At 31.7% G+C, this 24497-nt stretch overlaps 1 pseudogene; it reads left to right on the top strand.

The window, feature by feature from the left end:
• The first annotated feature begins 618 nt into the window (after positions 1 to 618).
• Positions 619 to 9918, top strand: LOC101699919 (protein SGT1 homolog; annotated as a pseudogene).
• The last annotated feature ends 14579 nt before the right edge of the window (positions 9919 to 24497 follow it).

The following is a 24497-nucleotide window of genomic DNA, read 5'->3' as shown; positions in this document are numbered from 1 at the left end:
ATTCATGGAAAGGAAGTGGGAAGAGAGGCATCATTTTATTTTCAATTAATAGAAAACATGGCATTGTCTATTTTTAGTCTCCTAGCTATTTACCCATTCCCCATGGAAGCGAATGGGCTGCCACATTCCTCATCTGCTTTCTTGCTGAAAGTGCTTTGTTTGTGCTGCCAAGCTCACCACACAATTTCTATCTGGCATTGAAGTGCTATCTTTTTCAGCCATGCAAGTCTGTGTTCTGTGATAAAGTTCGGGTATGGGTGGCCTTGCTGACTCTATGCCAATATAGAAAGAATTCTCTCTTGCTGCAGTGTTGCATTTGGAAACTTCTGATGCTTGACTTTCCTCTGAAATTGTACTTGTCATCCTAATGGTTGTTTCATTAGTGCTTTAACTCATTGTATTTTAAAATATGTACTTAATATTTAATTCTAAATTTAAGAATAAGGGAAGTTACTGAGTACTGCAGAAAGTAAGTTTTACAAGAGATAAACAAAAAAATATACTTGATTAAATCCACATCATTTTAAGGTATAGATTGATAGTTTCCAGCTACTCTAGAGATAGTCTAGCTTGTGATATATTGGTCTGTTCATTTCAAATTCTGTAAGACCTACCACGATGACTTCAGCCAATATGATGGTATAATGTTCTACTTCTGCAAATATGAAAAGCATGCAAAATGAAAGGATCTGTTGTACTACCAGCCATGTATTCAATGTAAATATAGACATCATCTTGGAGTATTCATTTCTGGTGTTTTGTAGGCATTTTCTTAAAACACTTATAAAAATAAATATGAAAAATAATAACAATATGTACAAAATTAAAACATCACAAAATCTGATAGCAAAAAATAATAGCAACTTAGTAAATTTTGAATATTATTCGATGAAAAATATAAAAAAATTCAAACTACAAATTTCTGTAGAAGTCTAGGTTATGTGTTTTGAAGGATGATTAACTGTAATATTTGTGTCTTCTTGCCCATGTATAGATAGGAAAAACTTCTTGACTAAGAGCCTGCATAGTAAGAAACTTGGAAAAGGGATTCTCCACATAGCCAGAATCTTGTAAATACTACAACCTCAAAAATAAATAAATGAAAAGTTCATATTTCTTAGCCAGTGATCTATGTATGCCCTGGAGATACAAGGTAAAAATCTAGTTTGATACATAAACTCTGTACCAGCATTACATAGTACTCCCAGAGATTAAAGAAAAGTAAACATCACTAGGATTATGATCAGAAAGAAAAGTAAAACCACACAGTGCATCATTTAACCATTAAGGAGTTACAGCTGGAAAAAATAGTATTATCTGACTCTTAAGAACTTTAATAAAATTACCAGGTAGAGAATACAAGCATGTTGAAAAATATTAAGTAATGTTAATAATAAAATATAAGTGTTTCCTTTTGGCTATAAAAGCAAAATATTTTACAATCTACATCAGCAAAATAGAATGTGGAAAAAAGTCTTGAAGAAATTAGAGCACTGATGTGACAATGAAGACTTAGGGCCCCAAATCTTCAGAGAATAGATTTTATTAAAATGAGAATAGCATTTTCATTTGTGGTTTGGTGGAGAGGCAGGGGAGAGTTTATACAAGAAATAAGTGAGATAATGCTAATCCCATGGGATTAGTAATTTTTAGATTTTGATCTTCAAGTGCAACAGAATCTAAGTGTCCAACACTTGGGAGAAAGGAATGCTGAGAGAAATGACAATGACATTTAGCAGCTGCATGCTCATCAAGTCTTTCAGTTGGTCAGGGCAGTACTTTCAAGAACAACAGGAGCCTCTCAAATTGAAGCAAGTTTTTACGAGTTTCATAGAATGAAAAACTGAAAACTTGAGTTCAGAATTTTCAAAGTGGAAAAGAACTAGAAATTGACTCAGTTTCAAATGGGACAATGATGTTATTATTAGTGATTAAATATGGAAAGCTTTACTCCTGAGGTTGAGAGAAGAAAAGATAGGTCTGCTGGGCAAAATTACTTGTATTACAAATTATATTAACATTCTAAGCCAATCGAATAAAATAAATATGAAACATGTCAAAGGTGGAACAAAAGAATAAAACTGTCACTATTGTTAACTCCTTATTAGGTTCATAGAAAACAGAATTTCATAATACTTATTAAAATTAAACGAATTAAAGGAAAAAGCATAAAAGATTAAATACAAAATTCAGTTGTTTTTTTGTCATCCACTTATTGAACTGAAATTAAAAAGTACTCTTTACAACATTACCACCATTATCTTTTTTGAAATATACTTGAAAATAATGTGATAATGTGAAAGCTACCAGACAGAAAGCAATAAAGCATTATTGAGAAAAATCTAAAGCAACCCAACAAATATGAGTGTGTAAAATGAAATGAAAAGGTGATATAGAGGTGTGGTAATTAATGTAGTTGAGTAGTAATCAAGATAAGAAGATCAGTGAAACAGAGTAGGACAGTAGTTTCAGAAGTTTATTATCCACAAAAACCACCTGGAGGATGATTTAGAAGTGAAGGAGGAGGTTCCATTTTTACAATGTTCACAAATGATATTAATGTAGCTAATAGAAGCACCACATGTGGAGAAGTACCACATAGAATTCTTCATCTCAAGATAAATGTCTTGATTTATTTCAGATTTTAAGCTTTTATTTTCTAATGACAAAAAGTTAAGTATGTTGAAATCAATATTTTTCAACAAAGAGAAGAGGATAATGATGGTATTCAGAAATATCGATCTGTCTAATATCAAGGAGAAAAGAAAAATAGTGGAGGGGCTGGTGTTTGTAGACGAAGATTCTACACATAACTCAGTGGCAAGAGAAGAAGGTCATTATGACAAAACAGTCAATTCAACAGGAGGAAATAATAGCATTAATATACATGTATCAGAGAACATGCATAAATAAACCAAATATTGAAAGATCTGAAGAAAAAAGACAGCAGTACAATGATATTAGAAAAATGCATATCTTACTTATCAGGAGCTAGATGACGTCAGCTATACTATACATTAAATGGATCTGATGGTCATACATAATTTCATTTTATCCAACAGTGGTTAAATACTAGGTACACATGGGACATTCTCTAGAATGATTCACATGCTTGGTTATGCAATAAGTCTTGACATATTTAGGAAAATTGAACTAATTCCAACTATTCCTTCCACTCAAAATAAAGTAAGCTAGAAAAAATCAATCAAAGGGATATCACAAATATGTGAAAATTAAACAACTATTGAATCAAATAATAAATATCAAGGGAAGTTAGGAAATATTTTGAGACAACAAAACAAATAGAGGAAGAAAAAAAAATCAAAATTTGTAAGATCTATTGAAGCAATACTACGAAGAAGTTTTTAAGGACTAATTCTTACAATAAAAAAGAATTGTCTTAAACAATCTTATAACTCATGAAAAAGAGCAAGAAAAATGAAAACAAACTAAGCCCAAAGCTAGCAAAAAGAAAGAAATAAATGAAATAGAAAATATAAAAATAATTTAAAAATTGATGAATTAAGAGAAGGCTCTTGAATATAAAAAGAATCAAATCCTTAGCTAAACTTAGAAAAAAAAATCACTTAAACAAAATCAGTAATAGAGTAAACATTACAGCCAATGATATAAAATTACAAAAACCAGTATGAGCTATGGTGAACAACAATACACAAAAATTGGACAACCTAGAGTGAATAAACATATAGAAATGAACAAAATAGGGTATAGCTTAGTGGCACACCATTTATCTAGTATGTTCAAGGCCCTATGTTCAATACACTGCACCCAGACAAAATAAAACTAAATCAAACTATGCAAAACAATACAGTGCACCAAGAATTAATCAAGGAAATATAGAAAGCATGAATAGAAGTGTAACAAATAGGATTAAATCTCCACATCTTCCAAAAAAAAATTCTAAGACTCAGATGATTGAATAATTGAACTCTCCAAAGATTGAAAAAAAATTAATGCTTAATCTCCTCTGAAAAAACACAAGAGGGAATATTTTCAAATGGTTTCTAAGAGACAGTAAGACCCATATTCTAAAGCCAGAGAAAGACTCTAAAAATAAAGTATGGGTTGATATTTTTGATAAACAGAGATGCAAAAATCCTCAACATTAGTACATTAAACTCAAGTTCAATAGCACATGCAAAAGTAGGATACCAGAGATGCTAGAATGATTCAATATATATAAGAATCAGTCAAAGGGATACAAGAATCAAAATCCCAAATTGTCAAAGAAATTTGGAGTAAGAAAAAATAAAGATGGATAATATAAATAAAAATATATTAATATAATATCCAAACTATACAGTACTTGTACAGACATATATACCAATGGACTAGTGTATAAAGCCCATAAATAAATTCATTCACATTAGCTTTATTGATCCTTGATAAGAGAGTCAAGGATGTAGTAAGGGGTAAAGATGTAATAAAGGGGTAAAGTCTCTTCAGTAGCTGGTTTTGGGAAAACTGTATATCCACATGCAAAATAGTGAAACAACTATTATTCCACATCTTTCAGAAAAATCAACTTGAATGAAGTGGATATTTAAACCTAGGTATTAAAACTTTGTACAACTTTTAGAAAGAAAAAAAAAGAAGAAGATACCTGGATATTAGCTTTGACAAAATTTGCTAGATATATCCAAAATGAAGCCAGAATGAACAAAAAACTAAATGGTCTCACTCAAACTAAAATCTTTGCCCAGCAAAAAAGAAAAGTCAACTAAATGAAGTCATTCTACAAAATGGAAGGAAATACTTACACAACATATATTGGATAAAGTATTAATGTCATATATATATATATATATATATATATATATTTCATGCAAGTCAACATCAAAAACAATCATAAATGTGCAAAGGATATTTTTCTAAAGAAGACTTAAAAATGGCCAATATCATATAAGGTGGTCAACATGTCTAACCTCCATGAAAATCCAAGTCTAAAACCACAATGTACTACCATCTAACTCTTCCTAGGATTTTTTTTTTTCAAAAAGAAAAATAACGTGTGGCTAAAGATTTTTAACAAATGGAATACTTGTACATTTTTGGTGTGTGGCATAACTACTATGGAAAACAACATGGAAATTTCTCAAAAAGCTAAAAATAGGACTAACATGATTTAGCCATCTCAATGTTCATCAAAAAGATTTTGAGACATAGTATTTTCAGGGATATATAGGGCCACTACTTATCAAAAAAAGTCTCTAGGGAGATATTCTAATGCTAAAATTATATGCATTCAATAATTTGGGCAATTTTATATTAAAATATGTTGATGTAAAACAAAATGCATTAACTTAATTCTGCATTAAGAATGTTTACTAAAATTTCTTAGTGTATTTTCAGGAAAACCTGATTTTATGAATGTTTATGGAAACTATAACTTCATTTTAAATTTATATCCATATCATTAATTTATAAATACAGTTTTGAATCTTTCCATTAAATTTATTAAATTGCTTTTACTATTTTTATGTGTATTAAGTAACACATACTTCCAGAAAGTCCTTTAATTTTTTTCTTTTTATGAAAAAAAAGCACATTTTCGATCCCAGGCTCCTAGGGCAGAGAAGCTCAGCCGGTCCCAGCAACTGGAAGGAAGCTCCCCACCTCCATTCCAGGCTCCTAGGACAGTGAAGCTCAGCTGGTCTCAGCACCCAGAAGGAAGCTCCCCCACTGCCATCCCAAGCTCCTAGGGCAGAGAAGGTGAGCTGCATGGGCACCAGAAGCACCCCCTCCCATGGAAATGAGAAGACACTTAAACAAGTCTCAAAAACAGACTTTGGGATCACCTACAGCAACCCCAAAGGGAAACGGGATGGAACAATCTGATACTCAACCACCTGGACTCTCTGAACTAGCAACAAAAGAGGATCTGGGAAAAATGAAATCAGAAATAATTACTCAGATAATAGCAAAGATTTTGTTCATGGTGCAAGATATGATTAATAAATCTAGAGAGAACACAGATAAAAACATAGAGAATCTGAGGAACATGATGGAATCCCAACATAGGAAACAAATGGAATCCATAAAACAGATACAAACAGATTTCCAGGAGATTAAAAACTCCATCGAAAGTCTGCACAGCAGAATGAACCAATGTGAGGATAGAATTTCACACATAGAAGACAAGATTGCAGTTAGTGAGGGGGAAAAGAAAAATTACTTTAAAATTGTAAGGGAACATGAGAAATCAATCCAGCAGCTGCTAGACGATGCAAAGAAGAATAACATAAGACTGATTGGAGTCAATGAAGAGGAGAGAGTGCAGATGACATAAAAAAACTGTTCACAGAAGTGATGGCAGAAAACTTCCCAAGGAGGGGAAAAGAGCTTGATATACAGATAAGTGAGGCATATAGGACTCCAGCTAGCCTTAATCAGAAAAAATCTACACATAGGCATATAACAGTTAGGATTCCAGAAATCCAACAGAAGAACAAAATTCTACAAGCAGTGAGAGAAAAGAAACAAATCACATACAAAGGAAAGCCCATCAGAATCACAGCAGACTTCTCAATGCAAACCCTCAAGGCAAGAAGAGCTTGGAGTGATATATTTCAAGCCCTAAAGGAAAATGGCCTCCAACCCAGATTGATATACCCTGCAAAACTATCTTTCAAAATTTATGGAGAAATAAGATACTTTCATGATAAAGAGTACCTCAGGAACTTCATGAATACCAAACCGGCACTCCAAAAAATTTTAGACAATACCCTCGGAAAAGACAATGAGGATCACAACCCCAGGAAACCCAGCAGAATGAATCCATTGGGCATGACAAATTAAACGCAAAGGGGGAGAAGCCAACAAAAAGAAAAATGTCATGACAAGGCTTTTAAAACTTTGAACTTCATCTCCCTAATGAGTGTATAATTCAATCTTATTATTGTACTGATTAGTATTTTTCTGATTCTAGAGTTGCACACCATTCCTTGTGCTATACTGGCTATTTATCATCTTCTTACATCTACATAGTATTAATTAAGTTGTTTATTAATGAGCTCTAAGAATTCTTTATATTTTCTGGTCATAGGTTATATGTATTGTAAATATGGTCTGTTTAAGGACTACTTTTCATTTTAATGATGCCATTTAAAGTTCTAAATTTTGATGGAATCCCATTTATCAATTTTTTTTCTTTTATACATCATGTTTTTTGTATCCTAGGTAGTTCTTGCCTACCCTGAATTCATAAATATTTTCCCTTATAATTTCTTCTTAAAGTTTTATACTTTTAGGCTTTCTTATTTAGGTTCATAGATTCCTTCAAGTTATTTTCATGTATGGAAAAAAAGGGTTGAGGTTAATTTTTTATATACAGATACCAGGTGTTCTAGTGCCATTTGCTGCAAACACTATCTCTTCCTCGGGTCTTGAATTGAGTTTATATTCTATAAAATGCTAATGTTATATAATCTTTCAATATTCAGTGGATCATATATGTGTGGTTTTATTTCTAGATTCTCTGTTTCATTCAAAGGATCTATATATCTTTCCTTATACCAACACTGCCTTGATTACTGTAGCTTTAGAAGAAGTCTTAAAATTAGGTACTAAACATCTTCCAACACTGTTTTTGTTTTTTTGTTTTATAACTTTTGTAGGTCCTTTGTACTCCTATATAACTTTAAATGTCAATATCCAATTCTTCATTTATAGCAAGTATACACAGACCTGAATTTTTATATATACCTTGTGTTTTCTAATCCTGCCAAATTCAAGTACAAGTTCTAGGGACTCCTAGAGATTTCTTAGTATTTTCTCTGTAGATGATCATTTCATCTACATATAAAGATTTTGCTTCTGCCATGCCAATCCTATCCTAGTTGTGTCATTTTATTGCCAGACTATTTTGGTGGGGCCTAGGTTTCAAAGTTTAATGGACAGATAAAGAGTAAGCATATCTGCCCTTGTTCCCCACCTTAAGGAGAAAGCATTGTATCTTCTCCATTTATATAAGGCATTCTCGCTGGAAGTATGGAGTACATGTCTTTAATCTGTTGAGAAGTTTCTTTTCTACTTCTAGGCTCCTGATAGCTTTTACCATGAACAGTTGTAGAATTTAGTCCAATACTTTTTCTCCAACTAGTGACAGGATCATATGGCTTTTTCCTTTCCTCTGTTTAAATGATGACTTTTGGGGGGTGGATTTTCCAATGATGAACCAACACTGCCATCCCTATAACAAAACCACTTTCTATATCCTGCCAGATCTGACTTCTAATAGTTTGTTTTGTTAAACAAATTTCTATCTATGTTCATACATTTTTCTTCTATTATCTTTATCCAGTTTTAGGATTAGCACAATGTTGAGTTCCTAAAATGAGAGGAGAAGTGTTCCTTCTTTCTTCTGGTTTAATTGTTTGATATAATTTATCAGTTAAAATGTATATGAGCCTGCTGTTGTCATATAGGTAGGTTTTCAAGCTAGGAATATACTTTCTTTAATCGGTGCTATTCAAATTTTATATTTCCTCCAGAGTTAGTTTCATTAATTTGTCCTCCAAGGTACTTCTTAGAAGTTGTCAAATTTATCTCAAAAAAGATTTTTGTAATATGCTTTCTATATCCTTTTAAATTCTGTAAAATCTGTGGTAATGTCTCCTAGAGCTTAATATTGTAATTTTAAAAATGTATAACTGATATTGTGTAACAGGAAGAAAAGGTCTAAAAGAGCAGGGGAATTGGGAGGGGTAGGGGAAGGGAAAAAGGAAAGGGAAAAATATGAAAAGAGGAAAAAAAATGGAAACAAGGTCTTTGCAAATAGGGAAGGGTGGAGGGGGTGAAGGGAGGGCAATGGAAGGGCAAAAAAATAAGAACCAAGATACTCATGTAAAGGTACAAGATCTCAATGATGAATGTAACTGTATTTTATACCAAAAATGTACCAATAAATTTAACGGGGGAAAAAAGAAAAGAAAGCACATTTTCACAACCAAATAACCAGACAATAACAATACTTATCACATTTTGCATCATTATTTTCAATTACTCAGTACAAGATATAAATCAAGATTCTAGCATAATGAAAAGAAAGGCCTTTGATATCATGAAAAAAACTATGCTGCTGCTCCAGAAACTTTTACAGAAGGACAGAAATTAGATAGTGCAGATGCTAATTTTATTGTCTGGATTAAAAGATGCCAAGAAGCACAGAATGGATCAGAATCTGAGACGAAGCCTCAATCAAAAATCAAGTATAAGGCTGGGGATTTAGCTCAATGGTTTCGCTGCCTGCTGTGTAAGCGCAAGGACCCGAGTTCGATCCCCAGTACCAAAAAAAAAAAAAAAAAAAAAAATCAAGTATGATTGGTATGAAACAGAATCTCATGTAATCATAACACTTATGATTAAGAATGTTCAGAAGAATGATGTAAATGTGGAATTTTCAGAAAAGGAGTTGTCTGCTTTGGTGAAACTTTCTTCTGGGGAGGATTACAATTTGAAACTGAGACTGCTTCATCCTATAATACCAGAACAGAGCACATTTAAAGTACTTTCAACAAAGATTGAAAATAAATGAAAAAGCCAGAGCCTGTGAGATGGGAAAAGCTAGAGGGATAATGAGATGTGCCTACGTCAAAACAGTTCATAGGAGATGTAAAGAGCCTATATCCGTTATCTCATTATGCAACAAATTGGGATAAATTGGTTGGTGAGATCAAAGAAGAGAAAAATGAGAAGTTGGAGGGAGATGCAGCTTTAAACAAGTGATTTCATCAGATCTATTCAGATGGCTCTGATGAAGTCAAACGTGCCATGAACAAATCATTTATGGAGTCTGGTGGTACAGTTTTGAGTACCAACTGGTCTGATGTAGGTTAAAGGAAAGTTGAAATCAATCCTCCTGATGATATGGAATGGAAAAAATACTCAATAAATTAATTTGCTATCAAAACAAGGAAAGGCATTTAAATAATACAAATTACCTTACATTAAACTATAAAAGTATCCTTAAACAATCTGCAAATAATTTTAATTAACAAAATTTCTTTAAATATTTTACCTACATTTACAAAATAAAATTTATTTAATCTTCCTTTGAGTTATCCCACAAAAGTGACGAGAAAACTCAAACCCTAAAAGAAAATTTCTCCCCAAACTTCTTACATTTTCATAAGTACAAGTTTGTGAAGTTGTTAATTACTTTTATACATTCTAAGATTATTAGAGAAAAATCATCTTAGAAATAAAGTATAAATTTATGCCATATTTTCTTAAAGATCACAGGCATTTTAAAGAAAACTACTGATTATTTTAGTCTTAATAGTGAAATATTAGAGGCCTAGAATCAATTCCTTTTATTATATCTTAATTTAATCTTCCAAGCATGCTGAGGTTACTTCGTGGAAAATTAAAAACCACTATAATATTTATTATCACAGTTTTGCTAAATTATTTAAATATCTACATCTAAAGTCACTCAAATATATATTTTACAATTCATATATTTGAAGCCACTTTACAGCAACTGTGTTTATGTCTTGGGTTTCTTAAAATAGGCAGGGCCATTTTTAAAACTGCCTGATAAGTAAATGAAATCTGTCCACTGCTCTATTTAGTACATAATTTAATTCTGCTTTGTTTCCAAGATATTCTCTAGCTACAATACTAAGACATTCTTATGGCTTCTCTGGCTCTACTATGGCTCTAAAGATGTTTTTATGTCTTCACTGGATTTCAGAGTTATTTATATCTTTACACATCTTTGTTTTGAGAACCTATAATTTTGGTATTAAGATAATGACATTTTAGAAACAATAAATGAAGGAAATTTATTACTTGCAGAATAAAGAGTGGCTGTCCTTTTTTCTCCTCTGTTGCAGATACTTGTCATCCAGTGCACTTATGAAGTTCACTTTCAAATCCCCTTCTTATTGTATGCTAGAAAGCTAAATATGTTATTCACATGGAAAGGAATGAATTTCAGCTATTTTTAACACTTTAGGCAATATCTGGGCCAAATTTCAAATGAGCCTATAATGTTTCAATATAGAATACTGAGAAGAATTTGAGTTGTGCTCTTAGACCCATTATCAACTGGCATACTGATCTAGATTTCTCAGTTATCACCTGTGTGAAGTGGAACATAATATTTAATTTTTAGATACAAGTTTTCATATTTTTACTTCTGAGATGATACAAATTATTATTTGTTGTGAAAATAAAATTATTCATGTCTCTAAAGTACACTTTAAAGTATCGGATCCATACATAATGGTTATTAAATTGTAGTTACAATTAGGTTATCCGTCAAAATAGTCTTCTCTATTTTGGAAGAGTAGAGCATTGATAGCTAATATTAAATGTCGCTTCTGAAATAGATTTTACTTAGAACTTCATTAATATATATTTAATTTTGAATCTACAATCTTGCACACAAACATCAAGAACTTTGAAAAGTGAGATTTTTACCTTATTGTATACAAGCTTGACTTATTCGTCAGTCTGCAACTAGTTCATTGGTACTGGAAAAAGACCCAGGATTCCTGCTTAAGAGGAAATGGCAATTTATTACTCACAGCCACAGCAATAATCAACACTGTGTCACTTCCACCAGTTCGTCAATTCCCAGTTTTCAGTGGGCCATGTGAAAGTTCCATGTTTTGACTACAGTATTCACATACTGAATTGTGTGAAGGAGAAAACTCTGAGCATAGGAAACTTCCAGTGAATTAAAGGAGGCTGCTAGCAACATCAACACAGCATTTGCCTTCGAGAGAGCCTTGGTTGTTAGTAATATCAACAGCAAATCTATGTATCTTTTGCTCTGTGGGAAGATACTCTTTCAGGGCTGTGTATAAATAAATACTTTTGAAAGATAATGTAGAAAAAAACCCTCTTAATGTCTCTTCTTAGAAGAAATAAAACAAGCAAGAAAATACTAAATAATTATCTCCCAAAAGTAGAAATGTAGAAACATTGGCCCTTCTAGTACAAAAATCAGGAGAGATTTTCATAAACATATTTCTAATTCATGGTCATCTTAAAGTATTCAGAGTGATGAATTCCCCTGAAACTATGCATTCCTGGCCATAGTAACCCCTTAACTTGATAATGTCTTAATGTTTCAGAAAAGGGAGGAGAAATTTGGAATATTTATGAAGCTTGGGTGTTTATAGTTTAGGATATGTATTTAAATGTGAGGGCTTGATTAGAAGTGATGAACAGGGCATGGCAAAGTTATTAGAAATGACATTCCAAGTGAATGTTATCTGTTAAAAGTGTAACAACGTGATATTTACCAGAATGAGTTTTCAGAAGTTCTTAAAAATAACATTAATGTTATTTACATCTTTTATCATATAGCCAATGGTTTTTTGGAAGAGAAAGATTAAGCTTAATATTAGTAAAGTCATGTTAATACTGAGATTAAATTGTGTGACTATAAATTATTTTGGTTCTCATTAGCCAAGTGACTTTCAGCCAAAATCTTGCTATTACTTGTATATGAAACTGAACTAGTGACAGAGGGAAGGATGCTCATTTTTAGTATACTAGTTTTATATTTTGAGTACAAGGACAGTAAAACAGGGTCAAACAAAGAGTATATCAAATGAGGAAAACAAAAATTGACTATTGTTTTAAGAAATTAATCTATTTAAGATTAAAAACAAATATGTAGAGAGAAAAAGCAGGAAAGAAATGTTAAAAATGTTAAAATATTAAGAATAAGCATTAAGATGGGATTCTTTTAATATTAAATGTCTTTTCTTGAGTTTAGGAATATTGAAAAATTTCCTACTATAAGACCTGCTCTTCTAAGTATATATATATATGTATATATATATATATATATTTAATTTTTTACACAAAAATACTTGAGAAACTAATATTTTTAAAGATCATTACAATGATACTCAATTTGCAGGCAGCTGGGAATTAATTTGTGCCTCTCCGGGTATTCTTATTTTTATTACTTTTGCTATTTTCACTTTGTATATAATCTAATTTTTCCAAAGTCAGAAGTTTCATAGATCTCTGTAGACAAAGGTGACTTTTTAAGCAAAGACTAGAGTGGAGCAAGATTAGGATGGAGTTCAAGAGAATTAGAGACAACACTTGAGAAAAGAAAAGTTATTTTATGTTCCAATAAGACCTTCCCAAGTCTGTCATTACTGAGACACTTTTAGAAAATGAAACATTTTCTTAAAAGGGAACTTTCAAATGTGAAACCTGCTTTTCTACGAATATCAAAATTGGAGCTCTATGCCCGGGATTTCCATTTCCTAGGAATTATTCAAATATGTGAAAATAATTTGGAAATAATAGTCATACTTGTAAAACATTCACTGCTAATTTTTTTCTAAACAAGAATAGGCATTTACACATTATGTCTGCTGAGCTATTTTTACTTACACTGTGGTTTGCACCTCAGTGTCACTGCTAAAGATTTGTACTGGGTGCACTGTAGGAAATCCTTTACTGTAATGCTCTGAAAGTTCACCCTCAAATTCACCCATATTCAGAAATTGAAGGCCTGTCTCTTAAATAGTGTGACAGCACTACTGAGTCACCATGAAAAATCTGGACAGATTTTAGATTGGATGACTAGGCAGATAAATGCAAAACCTTAAAAAAGTGTTTACTTTTCAAGATGAACGCTTGTTACAAGTGGAGGCACAAACATTTTCTGTTTTCTCTTTACACGTCTAACAAATTGCTGGAGCTTAGTTTTTATGAAAGTACATAGTCAAATTGATGACTTAAATGATTTTAGTCCAGGGCCCAACCTGGAGACAAAAGCTTAGGTGAGGGCCAGGGATTTAAGCTCAGTGGTTCTGTCACTTGCTTCGCAGGTGCAAGTACCTGAATTCGATCCCTGGTACAAAAACAAAACAAAACAAAACAAATACAACTTAGGTGGAGCTACAGGTATTTCAGAATGTGATTCCAGTTAGGAATTGGGATGCAAGGCAGGAAAGGTGAAATGGGATGGGAAGGATACTCAGTGCAACAATATATTATTAAATTGGATACCATCTAAGCAGATGCTACTTACTCCACTGGGATTTTACACAATATAATGCAGAATTGTGCACCCCAAGACAAAACAGTGCAATAGTTAATATCATATGGTTCCCATTGGGCTAAGGTAGTCCTATTGACATTAATTTCTCAGACGTTCATGTTGTCAGGAATTTGTGTTGGCTAACATTTCCTATGTGGGTTGCAGAGAAACACTAGGGCAGGAATCACATAGTAAGATCTGTAGCTAGAAGTGAGGCACTACGAGATTGTATATGTGACACTTGGTTGAGGTGCAACGATCTGGCTGCTGCAACCAAATGGTTTTCAAATACAGTCCAAGATATGGCCAGTATGAAAGGGCAGCCAGTGAGGACAGTAATAATACTATAGTGCCTTGAAACTTGGCTGGGGTTGGAGGTCTGATGTTAGACAATATTTAAAGGGAGATTTAATGATTTTGATAATTCAAATGAAGTCGCATCCTCCTGTATTTAACTAGAAGAACCAATTGCTTTCCAACAGATTTTTTGATGAAATCATTTCCAGAAATAATAATGAAATTAAAAAAGGATAATGACCAAAAGGAAAGCAGACAATTTTTCATTTATTAAATTTTGTATTTATAATTGTATCAGTAAAATAATAATACATTAGGTAATTTAAAATAAATGTTAAAACATAAGAGTGAAAAACGTGGTAAATAAATAACTTTAATAAAATTTAAGTTTTGATAAGAGGTAAACAAATTTATACCTACACGTTGGTCCTTCACACTGAGTGATGACATTACTTTTTGGGAAAAATTTAATTCCTGTAAATTTGTCAATGATTTTGCTGAAATTCATCTCCATATATTGATAATAAGCAAATATCATAGTCAGATTGTTCAATTTTTCCTCAAAATTGACTGTTGATAAAAATATTTTCATACATATTCAATTTCAGCAAAATGACTTGATGCAATTATTCTTAAAAATTCTTATATGTAATAACTAGCTATTCAAAATATGATTTATGAGGAAAGGTGAAATTCTGATTGATGTCCATGCTTTTAATTTCTTTCAGCTTGATACTAGCCTATATTCAATGTTTCTGCAGTCCAAAAATATCTTCAACAGACCATTCATTATACATTTCTATCACATTTTGGAAAATATATGTTTAATGTAGTTTTTAGAGAAAAAACCCCCACAAAGTGTTAATGATTTCATTTGATCAATTGTCTAGTTGTTAATAAAATACAATTGGGTTATTCAAACACTCCATTTGATTTCTTCTAACGTTTTAGCATCACCATCTTCTATAATTTCATTTGACATTTTCTTCTCTGATTTTCCTATACAAATATTAATTTCCTTTCATTTTCTTGTCGCAAAGCTAATAACCTCTATTATTTCTGTGAACTAATATTTACAGTTTAATTTCAAATCTGATGTTTCACTGTAAATTATTCAAGTCTTATTTTGAGTGTTTGCACAACTTTTTGTATCTCGTTAACAATCAAAGATAACTCAGAAAAGCAACACATATCGCAAAGCAACATCTGAACTGGCCCTTGTGTGTTCACAGTTTCCTTTGGACCATGCAGCACATGAGTACGACTGACTCAAAATCTGTCCTTACTTTGCACAGAGCTTCATAATAAACGCTCCAACTTTTCAGATCATCTTCATATTGTTGCACTTGTTTTCTAATTCATTTTCCATTGATGAGGTAAGACTAGAACAGGTAAATTTATTTTTCACAAATTCCAAAATATATCACGTTGAGCAAATCCTTCTAAAATAGTGAATTCTGTCAAACTTTAGAAAATACTATACATGGGGAGAAAATGAGAGCTTGAGATTAATTTCTTTGGATTTTGCTTCAATATCAATATTGCTAATATCTTTGACTATGAAACAATATTTTGTCCAGAAATTCAATAATATACTTATGAGAAAAAGAAGAAAAGCTCAAAATTAATTTCTTTATTTCATCCTGTTTTCAATATTGATGTGTCTGATCAACTTGCATAAATCATAAGAATATAAAGTTGAAAAAGGGGAAGGGGAAAGGAAAGAAGGGAAAGGAAAAATTACAAGAAAAGAAAAAATGGAAACAAAGTCTATGTAAATAGGGAAGGGTGGAGGGGGCGAGGGGCGCACAGGTAATGGGGAAAAAATAAGAACCAAGATACATCATGTTCAGGTACAAGCACCCAATGATAAATGTAAATAAATTGTATACCTAAAATGTACCAATAAAAGAATTTAAGCAAAAAAAAAAAGAATTTCAAAGTACTTTACATTTATAAAATGTGGGATTTGTAACTTTATTTTTCAGAAGATGAAAGTAATTATTTGTAATCACTCTTCAGAAAAAATAACATATTCATTCCTACAAAAATAAATTTCAAATTTCCTTGTTCTGTTTTTATTATTTTGTTGTTTTAAAACTTTGCCTTAGTACATATTTGCAGTTCCTAATGATTACATTCCTCATGGGGACATGGTACTTGTGCATAACACATCTATTTCTTTCTTTATTCCTTTCCCCTCTCCTCCTTCCTTTCATCTCTGTTCCCCTTCCCTTTAACATAAGATCTGTCTCTATTTTCTATTACCTATCTTTACTTTGCTCTTCATTTGCATTTGGGCTTCTCATATAAGAGAAAACATTCAGTATTTTAGTTTAACCTTATTCTTCAGTCACTTCAGCACAATGTCATCTAATTGCTGATAACATGTTTTGATACCAGGAAAGAAACATACTGGTTTAGATTAAAGAAGAATTGAGTACCAAATGTGATGTGAAACCCACATATACAAATATGTATATGTGTATATATGATTTAAAATATAATATTCATATTTCTGTATAGGCACAGATCTGATTTTCGTATTGTTGCCAAAATTTTATATTGTCAGATGAGAGGTATGATGTGCATGTCTTAAAATTACAAATTTAGCTTATCGTTTTCACAAAATGAAAATAATTTGTGAACCAAATATTCCAAAACTTATCTCACTGTCTACAAATAAGAGAAACAAATTTTTAAATTTCACACGACTCATGTAAATTCTCAACAACTTTCTCATTTGATAAATGTTGAAAAGCCATACAGTTGACAACTGTTGATATCTTATTTTGTGGTTTTCTCATTCTTCTTTAATTGCTCACCAATGTCTGTGGTTAGGTGGATCCCTTCTTTTAATCAGATTATCTCTCAATCATCTGGAATCCTTATTGATCCATTCATGACAGCATAATATATTGAAATTCTATTTATCATGTCTTTGTACAAAAATGTTTATCCCTTTTTTAGTATTAATATTATATTGATTATCTCTTGGTATCATTTATTTTCTTCCATATTTTCAGAATTCAAAGAAAATAATTTAGTTTATCTTCTACTTTTATTATTTAAATCTTGCCTTATTTCTTATCCAAGTATTTTGGTCGTGCAAGCTTGAAATTTCTACAGTTTTATGTATACTATATTATAATTGTATTTGGAAAGCCTTAGATATTCCTAAGTTGATTTGGACAATAATTCAATTATCTACTCTTTCTTTTTGTCATTTGTTGGATCATATTAGAATAATACTGTTTTGTGTAGATAACCTTACTTCAAACTTCTTCATAAAACTTAGAGTAATTTTGGACCAGTTACTGATTCTATAATAATGCTATAGAACAACAATGTAGTCAATAGTTTCATATGTAGAGGATATCATGACCATTGATTCTTTGTTTAAAATCTAATATTTCATTTTTCATAAGTTAAAAAATATGACTTATTAAAATTCGAGAGCATATTCATTTGGTAACTACAGAACTAATTCACAAATGGTGTGAATTTTATTTTCATGAACGCTTTTCTATTGTAAAACAAAAAATGTAATAATTTGTAAGAATAAAATACAACTTTAAATATGTCTTAAAACATTGAAATGTGAATTAATTTTAACTTATTAAGTAAATATTTTACACTCCTGCTTATATGTATTATGTTTTAATATTGTTATATAATAACTCATTTGTAGATATACATATATATATATAAAATTTAATTTTCTACAGTATTCTTGGATTGAGCAGAAGGAGCTAATCGAATTTTTCATATTGACCCCTCCTAATATGTCCAACCTTCTTTGGAATGCAATTATATATACTTGACACATGCCCAAGGAGGGCCACATTTCTGACACTGCTCACTGACCTTGAACAGGTCTCCTAGAAATTGGGTTGCATTTAAAAAAATTGTTGGTGCTATTATTTACTACTGTACTCACAGCTTTCTCACAAGTCATGTGTTATTCCAATAGAAAATGGAAATTAATCTATGAATTTGGAAGTCTGCCACTTTCACTTATGGGAAACAGGGAAAGACTTCGAAGAGCCATTACTAGGAAGGAATGTTATAAAAATAGTATATTTCAATAAGCTAGTACAAGATTTTAACTTCCAAAACATGATATTCTGAAAAAAACATTCAAAAGGATGAGTAGCTATTATCTTGCAATTATTGGCTATATTGTGTTAATAAACCAAGAAACTTTTTCATTTAGTTTTTGCCTTAATCTTTTCTATTATTAGACTTCACTTCACTTCTAAATACTAAGAACATAAAAGGAAGCCTGGTATGGTGGTTCATGCCTGTAATCCCAGTACTCTGGGAGGCAGAGGCAGCAAGTTCACAACTTTAAGCCCAGCCCAGATAATTTAGTGATAATCTATCTCAAAGATAAGAAAATGGGCTGAGGATATAGCTCAATGTGAATACAGAGAGAGAGAGAGAGAGAGAGAGAGAGAGAGAGAGGGAGAAGGAGAAAACAATTGCTTGTATAAACTTCAAATAACGAATCAGAAAATATACTCATAAATTGTTAGAATGCAGAGAAGTATCTTGATGCCTCTAGTACACTAGGCATATAAGAAGAAATGTTGGATTTTGAATAAATTCATATTTGAGTGTTTTGCAGTGTAGGTGTACTGGAGGTTATTTTAGTTACCTATATTCACTATTTTCTTTTGCACTTCTAGCTTCTTGGCACTTGGTTTCTCTTCAGTTCTTTGGGTCTTTCCTCCTCACTATTTAGTATTAATAGATTTTAAAGTATATTAGAAATTGCTTCTTTCTGAAGTTTTTCAAGAGCCTTTAGATTACTGCATCCTCCTGTACTTTTTTTTTTTTTGGTACCGGGGACCGAACTCAGGAGCTTGCACTTGTGAGGCAGGCAGCAGTATCAGTGAGCTAAATCCCCAGCCCTCGTTAATGTACTTTTAAAATAATCTATTTCATTTTTTTGAATCTATGAAGCCAGGGATCATGGCCTCTTCTCTCTTTTTAATTATTTTTTCAGTGCAAGAACATCTGGTACATAATCAGTGTCGATATTTGTTGAATGAACACTTAAACAAATGAGTAAGACAGTTGTTACAAGGAAAAAAAAAGCTTTGCCAAGATAAATTTAACAGACTTTATGTGAGGAAAAGTACAATTCTTAAGTCAGGCAATACTCAGAAACAGAAAATGTGCAGGGAGCTCCTCAGCAATATGAACAGTAAGTGCTCATAGACACAACAGATAAGTAAAACCCAGAAGCATCTTGGTTAGTGACATCTAGGCTTTTATCTTGTTTAGACAAGGGTTGATCTGTGGAAATCTATGCTTGGCCCAAGTTCAGCTCCTTGTGATTGGCTGAGATCCAGTTGTCCTTTAGAAAAGTTATATACTTAATTAAGTGTTGTTTCATCTGTATAATGTTCTGTTCGGATTTTTTGTACAGAAATTTAAAGTAAAGCGTTAGCCTCAGGCAGCATCTTAGGGTCAAGGCAGCAGACTGTAGAAGAATCAAAGCTCAAGGATTAATAGCAGCCAGTAGTAAAGTCCTGATTAACCAAGTTTTCTCACTTTTCCATCCATCTCTAGTTCTTACACAGCTTACTGCACTAAATAATCATGATCTGTGATTATGTCAATCATAGAAAAATGAGAACAAAAAGGAAGAGTATTTTTGACAGACCTTTTCTTTAAAACCTAATTAGGGATTAATATTTGTGTTAATTTTTACTGACTTTAGTAATTCAGGGGCATAAAACTTGCTCTCATTTACATCTCTAAAGAGCAAGGACTCTATCAATGAATAATGAATCCCAACAGCTGGACTTTTATAGCTGAGCAGATATATATATAGTGCTATAAATCAGTATTTTTATTTGTGAGCTATGGCCAAAGTATTTTTTTTCCTCTCTTAAATTAAGCCTTAATGAATTTTGCAAGCTCACTTAGAATTCAATGAGAAGTTTAATAGTAAACTACAAAGGTATTCCTTTGTGAGATATTAAAATAGAAAACAGTAATTCTAGATGACCTGCTTGGAAGAAAGAAAAGCATTTAGATTTTAAAGACTGATTTAATCTCAGTCTCTTATTATGGTCTCAGAAAAGTTCTGAGGGGAGAGTAATTATTGACTGCAATGGCTCAAGGAGAGGAGGGAGGTAGAAAGATGGAGGCAGGAGTGGGAGAATTACAGAAATATACAACATCCCTCTAAACAGAAAGAAACAACTTCTCGAATTGTTTTGTGCACAGTTCTGAAGGATATGCGTTTCCTTTAAACCTCCAATTTATGTCATGAAGAACAAATAAAAAATAATATGATTCAAGAGAAAAAAAAGGTCTGAAAATATTTCTTATTTTTCATTACTATATTCATTCTGGCAAAGAAAATATATAAAAATATTTCATATTTTTTCTTAAAGAGTACTTAATACACTAATCATTTCAGAAAGGATCACTGAGTCCAATGATTTTCTTCTTCACTATTCCCTAGTTGTTATTTATTTTTAGATAACATAATATTTCATATTAAGACACCAAAATTTATATCCCATGGTGGTATTCTTTAGTATTACTTAAATTGTCTTGCAAACCATTTGATTATATGGCTGTTTACTTCTATTGAATAACTATATATTTAATATATGCTTTGATTTTCCAACAAAAATAATAAAAACAGGTTTGGTATCTATGCATAATTCATTTTTACCTTTTATTTTACAATTAGAAGACATACTATTAATGATATCAATGCAGACAAGACATTATTTACAAATCATCTAGTGCTTCTTTCAAACTTTTTTTTAATAGAAAATAGGGAGCCAATTTCCAGAGAATTCTGTAGAAAATATATTTTCACGGTACTGGCATACATATTTTTACTCATTTGAAAGAGTAGAATGGATTCAGTCCTATCCTATAACAACCACAAAATCTGTTTAATCCTTTGTTTTTTGTTAAAGTCACTCTGGTGTTCTTTTAAAATTAATATTTTCAGTTGTTTTTTTTCTCTTTACTTTTAATTGGCACATAGTAATTGTACACAATAACAGCCACATTTCAGTGCATGTATAAAATATATAATGATTGCATCATGGTATTATAATTTGTATTATCTGTCACCTCAGGTATATGTAGTTTGTTTGTGTTGGGCACATTCAGAATCCTGTTTACCAGATCTTTTCACATATTCAATTAATCATTGTCAACTGTAGTTATCCTACTGTGCTAGAGTAATTAGAAATTATTCCTTTTACCCAACTGCACCCCTCTATCCATTAACCATCCTCACTCTACCCTATCTCCCTAGCATCCTATTTGGGCTGGGTAACCAGTTCTCTGTTCCCTATTTCTTTCAGATCAATATTCAGCTTCCAAATCTAAATGAAAGCAATATTTTTCTTTCTCTACCTGACTCATTTTGATTACCATAATGCCACCAGTTTCATCCATGTTGTTGCATGTGGTGGAAATATTTTTCTCCTAATGGCTAAATAATATTTTATTGTGGCATACCACATTTTCCTTGGGCATTTGCCTCTTGATGCACTACTTTATATTTTGATCATTTTGAATAGTGCTGCAGTAAGCATATAAGTGTAGATATCTCTTTTATATACTAATTACAATCCCCTTACATATATACCTAGTTGAGAGATTCCTGTGCTATATTATAGTTCTTGTTTTTTGAAGATCTCTATATTGATCTCCATCTTGACTGTGCTAATTTACAGTCCCACCAACAGTGTATTATAGTGCCCATTTCTCTAAGTCCTTGGCAACATTTAATTTTTGTCTTTTTGATGACAACCATTTTAACTGAAGTGAAATAATATCTCATTGTAGTTGTGATGTGCATTTGTCTGATGATTAGCAGAGTTGAGAGTTTTATCATATTCTTGATGGCCTTTGTGTATATCTTTGCATAAATGTTTATTACTCAGAACAGAATTCTAATTGAAGGGTACATACTTTCAAATCATTGAAATATTTGATTTAAATTCATTTAATGATGATTAGATTTTATTGAATAATTCAATATTTATCAAAAATGTTGAAATTTGGTTTTAATTATGACGGCAATCAATCCATATTAAAATGATTAATTCTTCCTAAACATAATATTTCTGAGGGTCAATTCATCACAATTTGCCTTTAAAATTGACGTTACCATCTGAACAAACTCAACAGGATAAATTGCCTTTGTTTCTAATACTTGAATAGCTTTTTGCTAGAATCTCCAAAGATTCAAACTTCCAAGCTGACAAAGTTGTAAATTCTCTGTGTATCTAATCATTTCCACTAATTTAGCTAGAAATAGTTAGCTGAATTAGTGTGGAGAAAAAGATCAATTATTCTTTGGTGTTCTGTCTATGATGAAGGTAAGTTACCTTCTTATACTAGTTCATTGCATCCCTCAAACTTTTTGAAGGATCATGAAGTTCTATCACAGGTGTAAATTTTATTTTATTATTATTATTATTATTATTTTGGTGCCAGGGATCAAACTCAGGACCTTGTGCATGAAAGGCAGGCTGAGGAACCACTGAGCTAAATCCCCGGCCCCCAAAGGTGTAAATTTTACAGTTAGAGGTAAATATTAAACTGAATTTATTCATTGTTTCCTGATATGTTTGGGCATAACAAACCTATTCCAGGTAAATGAAATGTAAATAAAAAGTACCTTACCACTTTTTTTTTTTTCTTTTTGGTTCCAGGGATTGAACTCAGGACCTCGGGAGGCAGGTGTGATGGCACTAAGCGAAATCCCCAGCCTGCTTACCATTTTCTTGATTGGAAAAGAATACCAAAATAAATCATTCTCTATAACAATTGAAAATTTTAATATGGAGCATTTCATAAATGATACAAGAAATTGAAAATACAAGTTAATAAAGGGACAGCCTGTCATTTGTTAGTTATACAGATTACAAATTTTAAAGTGATAAAGAAAATAAAATAAAAAGGTTTCTATTTCCTGACAGGAAAAAGTAATATTTGTTCTGTGCTTTTATGAAATTTTTTTCTTAAAAAAAAGTGGTGTGGGCCAGGGATTTAGCTCAGTGGTTTCACCGCCTGCTGCACAAGCACAAGGACCCAAGTTTGATCCCCAGTACCAAAAAAAGTGGTGCCCAAATAAATATGAGTTTGGATTTCAAGTTATTTGAATCCTCACCTTTTCTCATGTAGTCATGTTCTATTAGCCTATAATGATATCCTTCTTCTTACACTAAACACAGAAATTTTATTAGTACTAAAATGTTTATAATGTTAGGGCATTTTTAATGCAACTAAAAATATTACTCATTACATATGTGTTTGGATCTGGTTCAGAACTTTGTAAATCTGACAAATTAATGGTGTTGAGCTTCAGATTGCTAGGTGTTCTAGGTATATCAAGTCATCTGTAATTTTTGTATTTTAAAAGCACTTTTGCACTATGTCTTGGAAAAGTCTAATCAGGTGGACAACTTTGTATCTGATGTAATATATCTTTTCATGCTAATTTAACACATACACACCTACACGCTAATACCCCAAATATGTTCTAACACGATTGAAATTATGATATCCATTATGTTGGATTTTTTTTGGAGTTGCAGAATTACCAGTTTAAATTTTCTTATTATTTTCAACAGGAACAGCAGCAAATCACAATGTCACTGTCTTCCAATTCTTTGAAATTATTTTAGATTATGCTGTCTTCCTTGGTCTCTTCCTTGGCCTACTTTTACTTTCTTAGTCTCCTTTTACTTTAAATATTTCTTGATTTGACTTGTTATATAACTAACTCCACATTATTTTCTGTGATATTTCCTCAACTTTTTGCTATTGTGGTGGAAGTTTTAATTTAAGAGTCTATCCTGAAACAAACCATGGTCATGACTATTTTGCACTCATGAAACTATCAATGTGGTTGAAGGCAATGACTGTGATATTGGTGATAAAATTTCATATTTTGTTATTTATTTCTAAATTTTTAGCTTCATTACATTGGGAAAGTTAGAGAATACAGTATCTTCTGTGGTAAAAGGAATGTAATGACCACAATTACGGTAAGGCATACAGAGTTGTATATGAATGACAAAGAGAATTCCCAATTAAATATCCATAAAAAAATTTCCTCCAAAAGCACTTTTATTTTCATCTGGGAATAGGCATTCAG

Source organism: Heterocephalus glaber, unplaced genomic scaffold (genome assembly GCF_053883595.1).
Source record: "Heterocephalus glaber isolate CG9 unplaced genomic scaffold, H.glaber_assembly_v1.0 deba00001572, whole genome shotgun sequence".
Classification (NCBI taxonomy): domain Eukaryota; kingdom Metazoa; phylum Chordata; class Mammalia; order Rodentia; family Bathyergidae; genus Heterocephalus; species Heterocephalus glaber.
The sequence above is the reverse complement of the archived record's forward strand: the minus strand, read 5'-3'. Positions and strand labels throughout refer to the sequence as shown.